Genomic DNA, 16,365 nt, shown 5'->3' on the forward strand with positions numbered 1-16,365 from the left:
TGAAACAAACCCGGACAGGGTCTATATTAGGGAAAAGATAGCGAGAAGGAAAATAGATATAATCTATGAAAGGAAAATATTAGCACTTAGACTCTGACCAGTTAAGGATAATCTGAAGAAAATGTAAGGATTAGTTACCTGCAATTTATATCAAATATTAGCATGATATGGGTTTTTAATGCTGATGTTCTACAGGGCACAGGACTTGCAATTAAGGAATGGGTTCTCATTCATTCCTATGGGCCTACAGGCCAATAGGAATGAATGGGAAATTGCATGCGCAATTTGCGAGTACCCATAGGTACTCGCAAATTGCGCATGCAATTTCAAGGGTGCAAGGGTGTCAGAAGGACACCCTCTTGCACCCCTGAAATTGTAATCTGCACCCATGTTGCGCACACACATGCCCTAAGGCCATCTGTGTGTGTAACCTGAAGCTTTGAAAAATGTACTTTAGTGCATTTTTCAAAGTTTCTGCTAAATACCAACAGGTGGAAATAATCGGTATTTAGCGGTCCATAAGATCGAAATCTCTATTTTAAATGCAATCTTGCATTGCATTTAAGGCATTGCAATTTGCAATTCCTTAAATGAAATAGCAAATTGCGATTTTTGCATTTGGGATGGTGCATCCCAATTGCAAAAATTGTGGTCTCATAGGGACAGATTCTGCGAATCTGCCCCTCTGAGTCCCCAATTTCAAATGATGCATGTGCCCCTTAGTATCTTAGTATGAAGATTTTAAATGGTCATCCTTACCCCATTTTAAGTATTACTTTTGAAAGATGTTTGTAACAATTGGTAGTGAGGAATTTTTATACAGTTGAAATAAATGATGGCTTACCGGGGGCATCTACGAGGGGTATTTGGGTAGTGTATAAATGCTGAGGATAAAAAGACAAGGACATGAATATATCTTGTCTATCCCAAAAAACTAATAATCATATGTTGCTCCTAGCAAATTGTATGTTCTTTTTTACAGTTTTTATGTACTTTTATTCATTTTAATTAATGCAAAATAAAGTTTTGTGATGACGATGATGGAGAAGGCACAGCGCCACAGTAGCAAAATTTGATGCTCCTGTCCCGCAATGCTCTTGTAAATATGCTCCTTAGTAATAGTGTCCATCACTGTATGTGCACACAAATAGTTTCATATCTATGACTAGACAGGTGTAGAAAAATCACACAGAAGGGGGCCCCTGGTCAGCAGATACCTAGGCAGGAGAACAAGGGAAACGTATACTATCAATGAAAAACAAACCCTACTGCATGAAACTTATTTCTTCAATATAGCATACTGTCTAAAATAGGTGAGGAAGGAAATGAGTCACCTCGCCACCACCGGGCTGGACACAGTATACAAAAAGAATTTTTGGAAAACACTAAGTCATACATAATCTAACAATTTTTTGGGGTATAGACCCTTAGTTTATTGTGCATGTCAATAAAACGCAGAAATATCAAAATACATAAATAGCTGTTAAAAATAGATACAGGGAATAAATTAGTATAAACAATGAATAGCTACTTTCTCATGCCACATGGAACTGGGGATCTCCCATATCTCAGACTTAGCCAGAATACAACCTCTTTTGCTCTGGCACCGTATATGGTCTTCAGACAAAAACATATTTACCCAGCAAATAATCCTAGATTGTATGGAGCTGGACCATGCATGCAAAATTGGTTGGTTATCATACATAAAATCTTTTTTAACCGATCTAGGTTTGGCAAAATATTATCTGGTTCCTACCACCATTCAGACAATAACCAGGAAGGCATTACAAGTGGCCTCCCTTAGCCATCTTGAAGAACTACGGTATGCCAACGAAGCCCCAAAACCATCTGTCCAACACTGTACGGCTGTCCAAACCACCTCTAGCATACAGCCTTATCTAACTCACGATTTTACCATCTTTGAGAGATTTCTCTTAGTTAGATTTAGGCTAAATATGTTCCACCGACTGGTTTCTTTCCCAACAAGTAATAACTGGGATTCAGTTCTACCTTGTTGCCCTTGCGATGAGACTTCAACTCAGGCAACAATCCACACATTGCTATTCTGTAAATTTTATGGGGACCACAGAAGGATTGGTTAATCCCGTTATTAAAACTTATGGGCATTAGAAGGTGTCGCCCGGCATTGTTAGCTTTACAGTTCCTAGGCGAGCAATGGTCAGCAAGATACATTGTTAAGTTCCTGAAGTGTATCGTTCGTCATCGATCGAATCTATAATATCCTGATCTACAGGTTTGTGGAATCATGAACCCCAACTTGGTTATGTACTAGATGAATTCGTCCCCCCATAAGTAATGAATAATGTATTAGGAGACTGCCTTTTTAGAAATCAATTTGCTAACTTGCTTGTTCATTTTGTTTTTTAATATGCTTCTTTTGTTATGGATTGTTTTAGAGTCCTGTATTGGAATTTTATGTAAAATGTGATATGAAATTGATTTTATGAAAATGCTTTTATGGTTTTTAAACATGACAAAAACCGAATAAAGAAACATTTGATTTGATTTGATTTGAATAGCTTAGGTTTTATATATTGTGGTTTATGTGGAGCTGACCAGTCTTGTGTTCGTCTTGTCTGTGTGGTTTGATGAGTGAATGAATGAGTGCGTCATTGACCAGTATGCATGGTTAAGTTGTGTGCATTTTGCATCATATTCATGTCGCTAATGTCTGGGTGATAGGGGTTTTGTAATTGTTCATACATATTCATTTCCTGTATCTATTTTTAACAGCTATTTATGTATTTTGATATTTCTGCGTATTATGGACATGCACAATTAACTAAGGTTATATACCCCCAAAAATTGTTCGGTTATGTATGTATGTATGTTATAGTGTTTTCCAAAAATCCTTTTTGGACACTGTGTCCAGTCCGGTGGTAACGAGGTGACTCATTTCCTTCCTCCCTTTTGAATCGGTACGCTATATTGAAGAAATAGGTTTCAGGCAGTGGGGTTTGTGTTTGATTGATAGAAAGGTGTAGACTCAGGGACTGATTTTGATGACAGCCTACACTGAGTTTGTAAGCCTACTGGGACGCATTGGCTACCATTGATGGACAAAGGGACCATAGCTTGCAGTACAGTATTAAACTCTTCTTTAGGAATAAGTAGTATTGTGTCGAAAATAAGAATGTAAGGCCTAGACAATATATGACAGATTTTTTTCAATGGAAATTTTTTTAAGAGGATCACTGGTGCTTTATTTACCGTCTGATAAAAAATATTGCAAGCAGAGTTCTTCCAGGATCAGAACTTTCAGTGATTCTGTTTAACTTGAATGTGAGCTCATTGGTTTCCTTGAGTCAATCTCTTCACATTCGGCAGGGGTTCCCCATCAATTTACGTTATGCCATTGGTACCTAGGACTAACGAAACAGCCTATTCGTAAGCTCCAACTGGTCCAGAATCCTGCATTTAGAATTCTTCTAAACCTTAAACTATCAGACCATATTCCACAGATAGCTGTATCGTATTGCTCTATTACTTACCGGTAATCTTCATTACTCCTGGTCCCGTTGTCCTCGGCCCATTCAGAACTTATGGAGATAATCATCTTCCAGACAGAAAATAAAAACAAGAGGAATGCTGGGATATCCCTACTGCCCCTCCCCCCGGGAGTATAAAGGTAGGATCTACCCAGCAGCCCTCCTGAACAAACAAGCTCAGACAGGAAGGCCGGCCGCCCGGGAGGGAGGGAGGGGCGCATGAATGGGCCGAGGACAACGGGACCAGGAGTAATGAAGATTACCGGTAAGTAATAGAGCATTACCCCCAGGTCCCTTATGTCCTCGGCCCATTCAGAACTTATGGAGAAATACCAAAGCAGAAAAAGCCGGCCTTCCCAACCCAACAGAAGCCAACCCAGGAAACCACACCAAGGCAGCAACCGCAGAAGGGAAAAAGGAAGAACCGGGGAAACCCCAGGCAGAGCCCCCGACAAGAGGGACCCCCACCAGACCAGCAGACACCCAACAAGAGCAAGGGCGCACAGCCAGACGACCAGACCGGCCACCACAGAGGCCAACCAGCCCACCGCAGGAACACCCGACAGCCAATCAGCGACAGGGAGAGCACAGACACCCAATCCGCCACAGGCAAGGGGACAACAGCAGAAGAGAGGCCAAACAAAGAGAAAGGCCAAGAAACACCAGGCCAAAAAAACAGAAACGGGCCGAAGAAGACAACCCACGCCCGAACAGGCAGGAGACAAGCGGACCAGAGGAACCAAAGGCCCAACAAGAAGAACAGCGGAAGCCCACCAGAACCCGACCCGGAAGGCAAGACCGAGCCCAAGGCCAGGGAAAGAGAGAAACCCCAGACACCAGGGAACGAAGAGCAAACCCCAGGAAGCCAAGCCACCAGGCCCCGCAAGACGAGGACACAAGGCAAAGGGAACCAGCACCTCCAGGAAACCCGAGCAGGAAGAACCAACAAGGGCAACCAACCAGGACAAAGAGACCCGGAAAAAGAGGAAAGGGAACCGAAGGAACCCCAGGAACCCCAAAACAGAACTCCAGCCAAAGCGGAGGAAACGGGAGCAGGAATCAACAGCCCGAAGAAGGCAAACCTGAACACCAAAGCAGGAGCGCAACCGGACGGGCCAAGGACCCGGAGGACCCAAGACAACAGCAAGGGAACCACGAAGGACACAACAACCACAGCCAAGCCAAGCCAAACCAGAAAAGGGCCAGGCACAAAGACCCCAAACATCCCAAGCAAAGGACCGGGCAGAAACCCAGAGGCCAGAGAGACAGAGGCAAAACCACCCCAGAGGACCTCACAGAAGCAACCGCAGCCAGGGAGGAAAGCACAAGCAAACCACATCCCACAGCCCGGCAAGACCCAATGCAGGGCAAGCACAGGGGACGAACCCCGCACGGCGAAAAGCCGCAACCAAGGAAACAGACAGGAAGCCAAAGCCGAAGCCAAAGCAACCCGCAGAACCAACCCAAAACAAGGGAAGGACAAAGAGGGCAAGACCCCAACAGAGCACAGGCCCGGGAGCCAACAGCCCCGCCGAAGCCCCAACGAACCCCAGAAGAGGCAAGAAGGGCAAACAAGAAGGCAACAGCGTGACGGCCAGAAACAAGCACCAGACCGGAACACACCACACCCACAAGCAACCGGAACCCCACGACACAGGGACCAGCCACCCCACAGGCAGACAGGGCACCCGCAAAGAAGCGCCAAGCCACCCATGAAACCCCCAGAAGAGACACCACCAGGCAGCCCAGGACCGCAGAAAGAGCACAACCAGGCAACCCAGAGCAGGAGGCACAAACAGAAGGCAGACCAGCCCAGAACAGGAGCCAACAGGGAGGAATCCCAAGGCAACAGGCCACCACAGAAAGCCACGGCCGAAAGCCAAGCAGAAGCAAACGCAGTCCACAGCAACCATCGCAGCGCGCCACCCACACGGCCAAGCAACGGGGAGACGCGCAGAGCGACCCGGAAGAAACGGGGAGGCGGAGCCCCCGCCCCAAAGGGCCGGGAAACCGGAACACCGGCCAGGAGGAAGCCATGCCGCCCAGCAAGCCCTACAGGCCGGGAGGCAGACCCAGCAGACAACCAGCGAGCCAAAAACCCACAGGCCCAGGAGAGGCAACAACAACGGCCACCCCGCACCATCACCAGAAGAGGCAGGGAAGAAAACCAAAGGAAGAAGCCAAGCGCACCCCGCAGCTCCAGGACGCCAGGCAGAAACCCACCAGGCCAGACCAAGCCACCGAGCAGATAGCGGAGCGCGGGAACAACACACCAACCCCGAGAACAGGAGGCATGACAGGACCCTGCAGCCGCCAGGAGGCCCCAGGCAGACAGCCCAGCAGACACAGGAGGGGACGCCAGGAAACAGCCAGCAAAGGGAAGGCCACAGCACCAGAAGGACCAAGCAGGCCCCCACTACGCACCCCGCCCGACAACAGGCACAGGCGGGGAGGAGCAGAACAGCCGGACCCAAGGCAGCAAAAGCTACCCAAGCAGAGGCAGAGGGCAGAGAGCACCCCAAAGAACCAACGGCACCCACGAGAGGAACCAGGCGCAGCCAAGGCAAAGGAGGGACAGGACCAGGAACCCGGAAGGGAAGAACCAGGATCCCCAAGCAGGGCAGCGGCCACAACAGCCAGCCCGCAGAGGAGGCACGACCACCGAGGAAGAACAGGACGGCAGGCCAACCCGAACGAGGGGAGCCCACAGGACCCACCGCACAGCGGCCCAAGAAGTAGGAACAACGACCCAGCACCAGACGGGGCAGAGAGCCGGAGCAGAAGGCAACCCAAACAGGCCGCCGAAGCATAAAAAGAAGAGACACCGGCACCAGAGCACCAGAGGGCAAGGCGCAAACCAGCAGGCAGGGAAACCCCAACCACACAGGGAACCCACAAGCAAGCAAAGGCAGGAGCAGCAAAAAGAACCAGCCACCACAGAGGCGACCGGAACCCAAGCCAGAAACAGAAAGGGCAAACACCCCCAGAGGCGCCAAGAGCAGGGGAACCCTCGAAGAAGAGAACCAAGGGAACAGACCCACGGAACGTCCACCACAGGAGAACCGGGGTCAGCCGAAGGGAGCGCGGACCCCCGAAACAGCAGCAGCAGGAAACCCCAAAAGGGAAGGTAGCACAGAGCCCACAAGCAAGCCCCGACACCAAACAGAGGCGAAAAACCGCCAGAGCGAAGGCCAACCAGACGCCGCACAGGGGACCGGAGGACCGACAGAGGGCAAAGCGCCAACCAACACAGCGAAAGGAAGCGCCAGCCAAGGCAACCCAGGAGGCGGACGAGCAGCAACACGGCAGCGAGGAGCCCACGACAAGGAGAAAGGCACCCACACCCAGCCGCAGCGGAACAGGCAGCAAGGATAACAAGGAAAGTACCCCGCACAGCTTCTCACACAGACCCCCGCACAACAAGTGCACAGGAAGGTCAAAGGAAACCCCACACCCAGAAGGGAAGAGGATCACAGAGCCACCAGACCCAGAACAAAACAGGGGCCAAAAAACAGCCCAACCAGCCACCACGGCAGGCAGCAGCGTACACACCCCTCCAGACCCGGGCCCAGGAAATCACCCCAGAAACCGAGACCCAAAGCCCAGCGCCCCACCAAGAAGCGTGGCGAGTCGAAGGGAGGCACGAACAAAGGGCGGCAGCACCAAAGACGGCAGAGGCAGCCAACAGAACACAACCACTCCCAGACACCGAGGAACCCCTGCCAAGTCGGAAGGAACCCCGAGAAAGGAGAACCGTCGAGCACCGGAGGAAGAGCACCCCCGCCGAGACCAGAACCTGGACCACCCACCGCCAAGTCGTCCGACCAATCCGAAAGGGCACGACAGGCAGATCGGCAGGGACAGAGCAGCCCCACCATAGAGGTAGGTAGCCCCCCCCACAAAAGTGAGGCAGCACAAAGCAATCCACCGAACAGTGCGCACCCTGGACAGAAAGCCACAGGCCAACCCCACACCGACGTCGGGAGCAGAGAGTGGCAACACACAGGAAACCCCGCCAACACGACAAACTCAAGACGGGGGTAAAACCAGTACAATGACAACAGCAAAGTACAGGATGTGGAACCAACAAGGACCGAACTCGGGACACCAGCCCCAAAGCCGGCAGCATGTGCAGGAATGTGACATGCACAGGCACCACAAGCAAACTGCCGAGAAAAACGCCGCATCACCAGGAAGGACACAGCATTGGCAGGCATGAGACATTGGAGGCATCTTGCATAGGCACCCCAAGAAAAAACTCCTGAGAAACGCCGTCTCCACAGGCAGGACTCCGCAGTGGCAGCCACGAGACATCCGAGGCAGGAGAGCAAAACCTGCAAGGAGACAGACACAAAGCCAGCAGCGCAGCATTGCAGAAACAGAGCAACCGGCAAGACACGCTGCAGCCGCCTGACAAAACTCGGCTGCAGCGGTGAACAGGAAACCACACTCGGACAGGGGGAGCAAAAAAAAACACCGCAAAGCGGGACTCACCCGGAGCGGGGGCCCGAGCAGCTCCAGAAAGGCCCCCACACCAACAGCCGGATCCGGGAATGAAACACCAGCGCAGCGCGTCTCCCACCCGGCCAGGCTCGGGGAGACGCGCACAGCGACCCGGAAGGAACCGGGAGGCGGCGCACCAGCCGCAAAGGGCCGGAAACCCGGAAGAACGGCTGCAAAGAAGTCAATACCCCCCAGCAAGCCCGGCAGGCCGGGGGGGAGACACAACAGGAACCACACCCCTGCCCGAGAAGCCAGGCAGCCGGGCAGGAGGAGCCAGACGAGCACTGCACGCCACTCAAGCCCAGCAGGAGCCGGTGCAGCCTCGATCATCAATCACAGCATCCAACAGCCATTCTGTCGAAGACAGAAAAAAAGAACAGGAGGGCTGCTGGGTAGATCCTACCTTTATACTCCCGGGGGGAGGGGCAGTAGGGATATCCCAGCATTCCTCTTGTTTTTATTTTCTGTCTGGAAGATGATTATCTCCATAAGTTCTGAATGGGCCGAGGACATAAGGGACCTGGGGGTAATGGCGCCCAACAGCAGAGAGATCTTAATTTAGGTGACTATGGCTAGTCAAGTTAAAAAAAGTCTCCAGTCATAATACTCTTCAATACAGCAGGGCATTTTTGGCTTTTACTAGTATATATCCCTAGTCATCAGTCACTCAACCATCCTGGCAGAACTATCTTTCATGGAAATACACGAGCGTGGGAGGATGCCCCCTGTGCTGTGACTTGCCTGTGAAGTGCCCGCCTGATTTGCATCCGGTTGGAGCACAACCAACTGAGATTCAGGAAACTGGTGAAAATGTGCCTCTATCCTTGCAATCTGTGGTGTTTTCGATGGGTCGTTTGGAGCCAGGATGCCCTCAGGAGAAATCTGTGCTTTACAAAACGCCAAATACCAAGAAAATGTTGAGTGATCTTTGGGGGGTTTAGGAAATGTTAGTGTGTTTATCTGTTTGTGGTGCATGCTCTTTCCCTCCATTACTCATATCTTATTTGTAACAGGGACTAAATGTTATGCTCGGTCGATGTCTGCAGCCTACAGCTGCATACAATATTAATAATAGACTGTTGGTGACAACGACTAATACAAAATATGGTGCAATTTGGGTTTCACATCAAGCACTGCACAATGTACCGCTGACAGATCTGAATATCGCAGGTTTCTGTGATCCGCCCCCTCTACAGTAATCGAATCTGTCAGGGCAAATGCAATAGAAGTAATGCACTCCAGCGAGAACAGCGACTGTAGAGGCTTCTATTTGACTCCAGGCAGGGAGGGGATGTTAAATACATATGTAAATTAGAATCCACTACAATCCTGCAGCAGCAGAAATGCTGACCCTACAAGTAACTCCTTTCCATCTTTATTTAAACTTGCTTAATGGAAATTGTCATAACCTAATCTCTAAATAAAGTTAAACAGTCTGCACATTTTGCAAACCATTACATGATTGTGTTTCCTAGTAGGGAGTCAGTGTAATAAAATATTTTGTAGGTACATTACCTTTTCATATCCTCTCGATCTGTCTACCTTGACACTTGGTTGTTCTGCTCTTTATCTTCCCAGCTGTACTCCTTTTAATTGTAGTATGGTCCAGACTCCCCAAGAGTTATTTTCAATAATGCCAGTGAGGGCATAAGGCTCCACTGCCTTTCTTTCTTACCAGCTTCCAGTGATAACTCAATCCACCCTCTTCCAGCATCACCTCCAGCACTTGAAGCAGGACATTTCCACTTGCATGCTGAACACGAGCCTCCAGCAGGCTTGAGAGACACAATCAGCAGGCTCGATGTGAGCTCTCCATGCTGCCTCCTGGACACCCACCCCCAACAGTCATGACAGACACAATCAGCGGGCTCGATGTGAGGTCTCCATGCTGCCTCCTGGACACCCACCCCCAACAGTCATGACAGACACAATCAGCGGGCTCGATGTGAGGTCTCCACGCTGTCTCCTGGACACGAGCCTCCAACAGGCATGACAGACACCATCAGCGGGCTCGATGTGAGCTCTTCACGCTGCTTCCTGGACACGAGCCTCCAGTAGGCATGACAGACACCATCAGCGGTCTCGATGTGACCTCTCCACGCTGCCTCCTGGACACGAGCCCCAACAGGGTTGACAGTCACCATCAGCTGGCTCGATGTGAGCTCTCCACGCTGCCTTCTGGACTCTAGCCTCCAGCAGGCTTGACAGACACCATCAGCGGACTCGATGTGAGCTCTCCAAGCTGCCTCCTGGACACCCACCCCCAACAGTCATGACAGACACAATCAGAGGGCTCGATGTGAGGTCTCCATGCTGCCTCCTGGACACCCACCCCCAACAGTCATGACAGACACAATCAGCGGGCTCGATGTGAGGTCTCCACGCTGTCTCCTGGACACGAGCCTCCAACAGGCATGACAGACACGATCAGTGGGCTCGATGTGAGCTCTTCACGCTGCCTCCTGGACACGAGCCTCCAGTAGGCATGACAGACACCATCAGCGGTCTCGATGTGACCTCTCCACGCTGCCTCCTGGACACGAGCCCCAACAGGGTTGACAGTCACCATCAGCTGGCTCGATGTGAGCTCTCCACGCTGCCTTCTGGACTCTAGCCTCCAGCAGGCTTGACAGACACCATCAGCGGACTCGATGTGAGCTCTCCAGACTGCCTCCTGGACATGAGCCCCCAGCAGGCTTAAAAGACACCATCAGAAGGCTCGATGTGAGCTCTCTACCTTGCCTCCTGGACACAAGCCTCTAGCAGGCTTAAAAAACACCATCAGAGGGCTTTATGTGAGCTCTCCACGCTGCCTCCTGGACACGAGCCTCCAGCAGGCTTGAAAGACCCCATCAGCGGGCTCGATGTGAGCTCTCCACGCTGCCTCCGGGGCACGAGCCCCCAGCAGGCTTGAAAGGCACCATCAGCAGGCTTAATGTGAGCTCTCCACGCTTCCTCCTGGACACGAGCCCCCAGCAAGCTTGAAAGACACTATCAGAAAGCTCGATGTGAGCTCTCCACGCTGCCTCCTGGACACGAGCACCAGCAGGCTTGAAAGACACCATCAGCAGACTCGATGCGAGCTCTCCACGCTTCCTCCTGGACATGAGCCCCCAGCAGGCTTGAAAGACACCATCAGAAGGCTCGATGTGAGCTCTCCACGCTGCCTCCTGGACACGAGCACCAGCAGGCTTGAAAGACTCCATCAGAAGGCTCGATGTGAGCTCTCCACGCTGCCTCCTGGACACAAGCCCCCAGCAGGCTTGAAAGACCCCATCAGCAGGCTCGATGTGAGCTCTCCACTCTGCCTCCTGGACACGAGCCTCCAGCAGGCTTGAAAGACCCCATCAGAAGGCTCGATGTGAGCTCTCCACGCTGCCGCCTGGGCACGAGACCCAGAAGGCTTGAAAGGCACCATCAGCAGGCTTAATGTGAGCTCTCCACGCTTCCTCCTGGACACGAGCCCCCAGCAAGCTTGAAAGACACTATCAGAAGGCTCGATGTGAGCTCTTCACGCTGCCTCCTGGACACGAGCACCAGCAGGCTTGAAAGACACCATCAGCAGACTCGATGTGAGCTCTCCACGCTTCCTCCTGGACATGAGCCCCCAGCAGGCTTGAAAGACACCATCAGCAGACTCGATGCGAGCTCTCCACGCTTCCTCCTGGACATGAGCCCCCAGCAGGCTTGAAAGACACCATCAGAAGGCTCGATGTGAGCTCTCCACGCTGCCTCCTGGACACAAGCCCCCAGCAGGCTTGAAAGACACCATCAGCAGGCTTGATGTGAGCTCTCCACTCTGCCTTCTGGACACGCGCCTCCAGCAGGCTTGAAAGATACCATCAGCGGGCTCAATTTGAGCTCTCCATGCTGCCTCCAGGACACAAGCCTCCAGCAGGCCTGAAAGACTCCATCAGAGGGCTCAATGTGAGCTCTCCACGCTGCCTCCTGGACACGAGCCCCAGCAGGCTTGAAAGACACCATCAGCAGGCTCGCTGTAAGCTGTCCGCGCTGCCTCCTGGACACGAGCCTCCAGCAGGCTTGACAGACACCATCAGTGGGCACGATGCGAGCTCTCCACACTGCCTCCTGGACACAAGCCCCCAGCAGGCTTGAAAGACACCATCAGCAGGCTCGCTGTAAGCTCTCCACGCTGCCTCCTGGACACGAGCCTCAAGCAGGCTTGAAAGACACCATCAGCAGGCTCGCTGTGAGCTCTCCACTCTGCCTCCTGGACACGAGCCTCCAGCAGGCTTGACAGACACCATCAGTGGGCTCGATGTGAGCTCTCCACGCTGCCTCCTGGACACGAGCCCCAGCAGGCTTGAAAGACACCATCAGCAGGCTCGCTGTAAGCTCTCCACGCTGCCTCCTGGACACGAGCCTCCAGCAGGCTTGAAATGCACCATAAGCAGGCTCGATGTGAGCTCTCCACACTGCCTCCTGGACACGAGCCCCCAGCAGGCTTGAAAGACATCATCAGAAGGCTCGATGTGAGCTCTCCACGCTGGCTCCTGGACACGAGCCCCAGCAGGCTTGAAAGACACCATAAGCAGGCTCGATGTGAGTTCTCCACACTGCCTCTTGGACACGAGCCTCCAGCAGGCTTGACAGACACCATAAGTGGGCTCGATGCGAGCTCTCCACACTGCCTCCTGGACATGAGCCCTCAGCAGGCTTGAAAGTTACCATCAGCGGGGTTGACAGACAACATCAGCAGGCGCGATGTGAGCTCTCCACACTGCCTCCTGGGCACGAGCCCCCAGCAGGCTACAAATATGAAGCTGATAGAAGAGCAGGTCTGCAGATCAGAGAGAAACTCTTAAGACTGCTGGGTTGGCATGAACTCCCAGCACTGCAGGCTGCAGGTCTCAGCATGGCAGAGGAGCAGGAGTCCTCAACGCTACAGTCTGGGCTGCTCCGGTGCTTGGCCTGTCACATCTCCAGCCAAAATGACATGTTGATGTTGTGGGCTCACTTCTACCAATCTCTTCCTCCGTCTTCCCATCACACACAGTGGATGCAGCATATCGCAGCAATATTTCCGCAATTCTTGACTATGCTGTGACATTACTCATGACCAACTGTTGGACCTTTCTCTTCGCGCCACTGTCATCATCACGACAGAGTCATTAGGAATCTTTTCTGTAACACAAGTCAACCGGGACAGGCCTTTACATGGGTAAACGAACCTGTGGGCCAGATTCTCGCCCTCTGAAATATGGATGGAGTATGTCGTCTGCTGCTAGGTATTTTACAGCCTTTTCTGCCATCTCATAGTTTTCACCTACAGGATTTGCTGCAGTTGTTCATCAATTGGTTTAGCATGTGTGAAAAGTTATAAAGGAAGCCTCAAGAAAATGTGGACAAAATGGGGTCAAATAGTGCTTTGGCAGCACATTTTCCACAGAAAATTCACTAAAAGCACGGACCTTCTCAGGTTAGCAATTATGGCCCTTGTGCTTCTAAAATCCATTTCTCTTCAGTTCCTTATTGCTGAACCCCTTCCATGTAATCTTCAGCTTCCTCAGGCTCACTCATCTGTCCTTCATGTTAGCTAAACCTATTCATTATCACCCCCTACCTTCACTTGTACTCTTTAGTACCTTGAGAGGAACATTTATACGTGTCCAGTAATTCCCCTGTGCTTATCTGTCTCCTCTCAGCCCATGCTCTAGAACCTCTTGCTTCCTTGTCTCCTCGTGCTCTTTAACCCTTTGAATTTCTGAGTTATCCCATGCTCTTTGTTTATAAGACTCCCCACCACTCCCTCACTACCTTTACCAGCCTCTTAGCACCCTTTGCACTCCATCTACCTCAACCCTTACGTGCCTCTGGCATTCTGGAACCGCTTCAGTTGCTAGTTTGCCTAAGAGCACTCACCAAATGTATAGGTATTTCCCTTGACCAGGAGATAGCCTTTCCTGTGTCCCATCTCCATTGCTCAGCCATTTTGAGACCAGCCTGTACAGTTGCACAACCACCAGACTCTCATTCTTCTAATTCTCTCTGTCACTCTTTCTCTCAGTCACGCTTTGTCGGGGGCGGAGCTTGCCAGCGTTGATGGCAGACGCTTGACTCTAGAGCTCTGCGCCATCGCCCACATTATCCTTCATAAATCCTGTCTTGACGGACCCCAGGCGCTGGAAATCGCACCCTCAGCTGACTGGACGCTTCCGGTCTCCTGTGCGGGCGAAATTGCCCCTGCTCCGCTCTTGCAAAGCGGCCGGAGAGAGGAGGAACATTGCCGGCGCTAGGCCGCAGAGACGCGAAGCTGGGGTGGACGTACGCCGGACGACGTCGCTCGACGTGCGGCGCTGCGGTGGGGCCTGCACCCGGCTGCTGACATCGCCCAGAGAGACGGCCCTGGAATCGGCGGCAGGGCCTGCACAGGAGAGTGGCGCTCTGGGCACACTTATAAGGCATGACGTGGGAGTGTGGAGGAGGCTGCATCGGTGGAGAGTGGGGGCTCTCTGTGACTCCCTAGAGCGGTAGCCTCTCTCTCCCTCCCCCTCGGCTTGCCCGTGCGGAGGACACTCTTTGCTACTGGCCCCCCCCTGGATGGTGAGGAGCAGCCGATTACTATTTGGGCATTGCTCCCTGTACCGTGGTCTTTGGTGCCCTTGAAGGCTTCGGCGCCCCTGGGTACTGATCCGGAGAGACGCTCGGAGGAGTGCATGGAGTGACCGGAGGCGCTCTTATTGGAGTGTATGCCCTAATTACTGCTACTCTGCGACCGGACGGACTGCGAGAGGGCTGCGCTGTCTTGCACTGGGAGTTACACCGCCACGCCTGGCAATAACTTGAGGGTGGAGGGTGCTCCTCACAGCGTGCTGAGCTGAGAGGACCTGCAGCGGCCTAGCGGCTTGAGACCGCAGCGGAATACTGCTGGTGTGGTGCACTACGGGGTTCACTGATCCTGCTGCCCGTTGCCTGGCGTTTCTTGTCACCTGGGGTGACTTCTCCTTGCGGCAGAGCGGCACTGCTCTCCAACATGGGTAAAGGAGATAAGTCACAAAGCGAGCTCCCCTTTGAGAGCCGCCGCACCAAATCCTCTGACGCCCCAGACTCGGATGGCGCATCCATATCCAGAGGGAATGAGAGCACGATTTACTCGGACATTAAAGACTTGCTGATCACCATGGAAAAGGGCCTTTAGGACAGTATGGCGTCCATCGGCACAAAGATTGATGCGCTCACCTACCGGATGGACCGCATGGCGGAGCGCGTTGACAAGCATGCAGCGTGCCTGGACATGTCAGAGAGGCGCTTGACTGAAGTGGTGGAAGCCCAAACGGAACTGGACAAGGACCGTAAGCAGATTGGCAGGCTTCTACAGGTGATACAAGACAAGTCGGAGGACTTGGAGGCCCGCTCGCGTCGATCTAAAATACGGATTACTGGAATAGCAGAGACGACACCCACTGGAAAAATGGAACTTTTCATTGAAAAACTTCTCCTCTCGTTGCTTGGGGAAGACGTCTTCTCACCAATGTTCATTGTAGAGAGAGCGCACCGCACGCTGGGCCCTCGACCCCGCCCAGGGTTCCCCCCAGGGCATATTATCGCAAAACTTTTGAACTATAGGGATAGAGACACTGCCCTACGTGTCGCTCGAGAAAAGAAGACCCTGCAATATGAGGGCTCAGCAATCTCCTTATATCCGGACTTCACAGCAAAGGTGCAGGAAGAGCGCAAGCATTTTGCCCCATATAAAAAACAGCTGATGGACTTGGGGTTGGATTATGCCATGCTGTACCCAGCAAAGTTGAGAATTAACCGGCAGGTCCATTCCCACTTCTTCACAGACCCGAAGGATCTCCAAAAGGCCCTGAAGGTGTGGACTAAGCAACATCGGGGAAGCCCCAGCGGCCAGGCAGAGAGGGAGAGCAACAACAGCCAACTGGATGAACAGGAATGAGTGCGCGGGCTGGTATGCTGAACAGGATTCGAGACAAGTCTCTTTCTCTGGTATAACGTCTCAAATCGGATTTTGTACTCGCCTCTGATGGGACTGCAGTTTCTGCTCCAGTCCGAGGGCTGTTACTGGGTCTCCTATACATACGCATGGATACAGCCTACCTGGACTATGGGTGAGATCACTCCGAACTGTATATTTTTGTTCTGTTGGTATATGACTATATTGGACAATATGCTTTGGCAAAGCACTCCTAGACGGAGGTGGGAGTAGACCCTGCCTGTACACATATTGGGGTCTGTATGCTGAAGAGACATTATAACTGAGGTGTTTGGTATGACAGAGCCTTGCTGATGTTCGTTGAGATCGCACTATAGGGCGATGGCGCCAGGGGCGATCCACAAGTCGGAACATTTCTGAGTTACTGACTCTTCT

This window comes from Lissotriton helveticus, chromosome 1_1 (genome assembly GCF_964261635.1).
Source record: "Lissotriton helveticus chromosome 1_1, aLisHel1.1, whole genome shotgun sequence".
Lineage (NCBI taxonomy): Eukaryota > Metazoa > Chordata > Amphibia > Caudata > Salamandridae > Lissotriton > Lissotriton helveticus.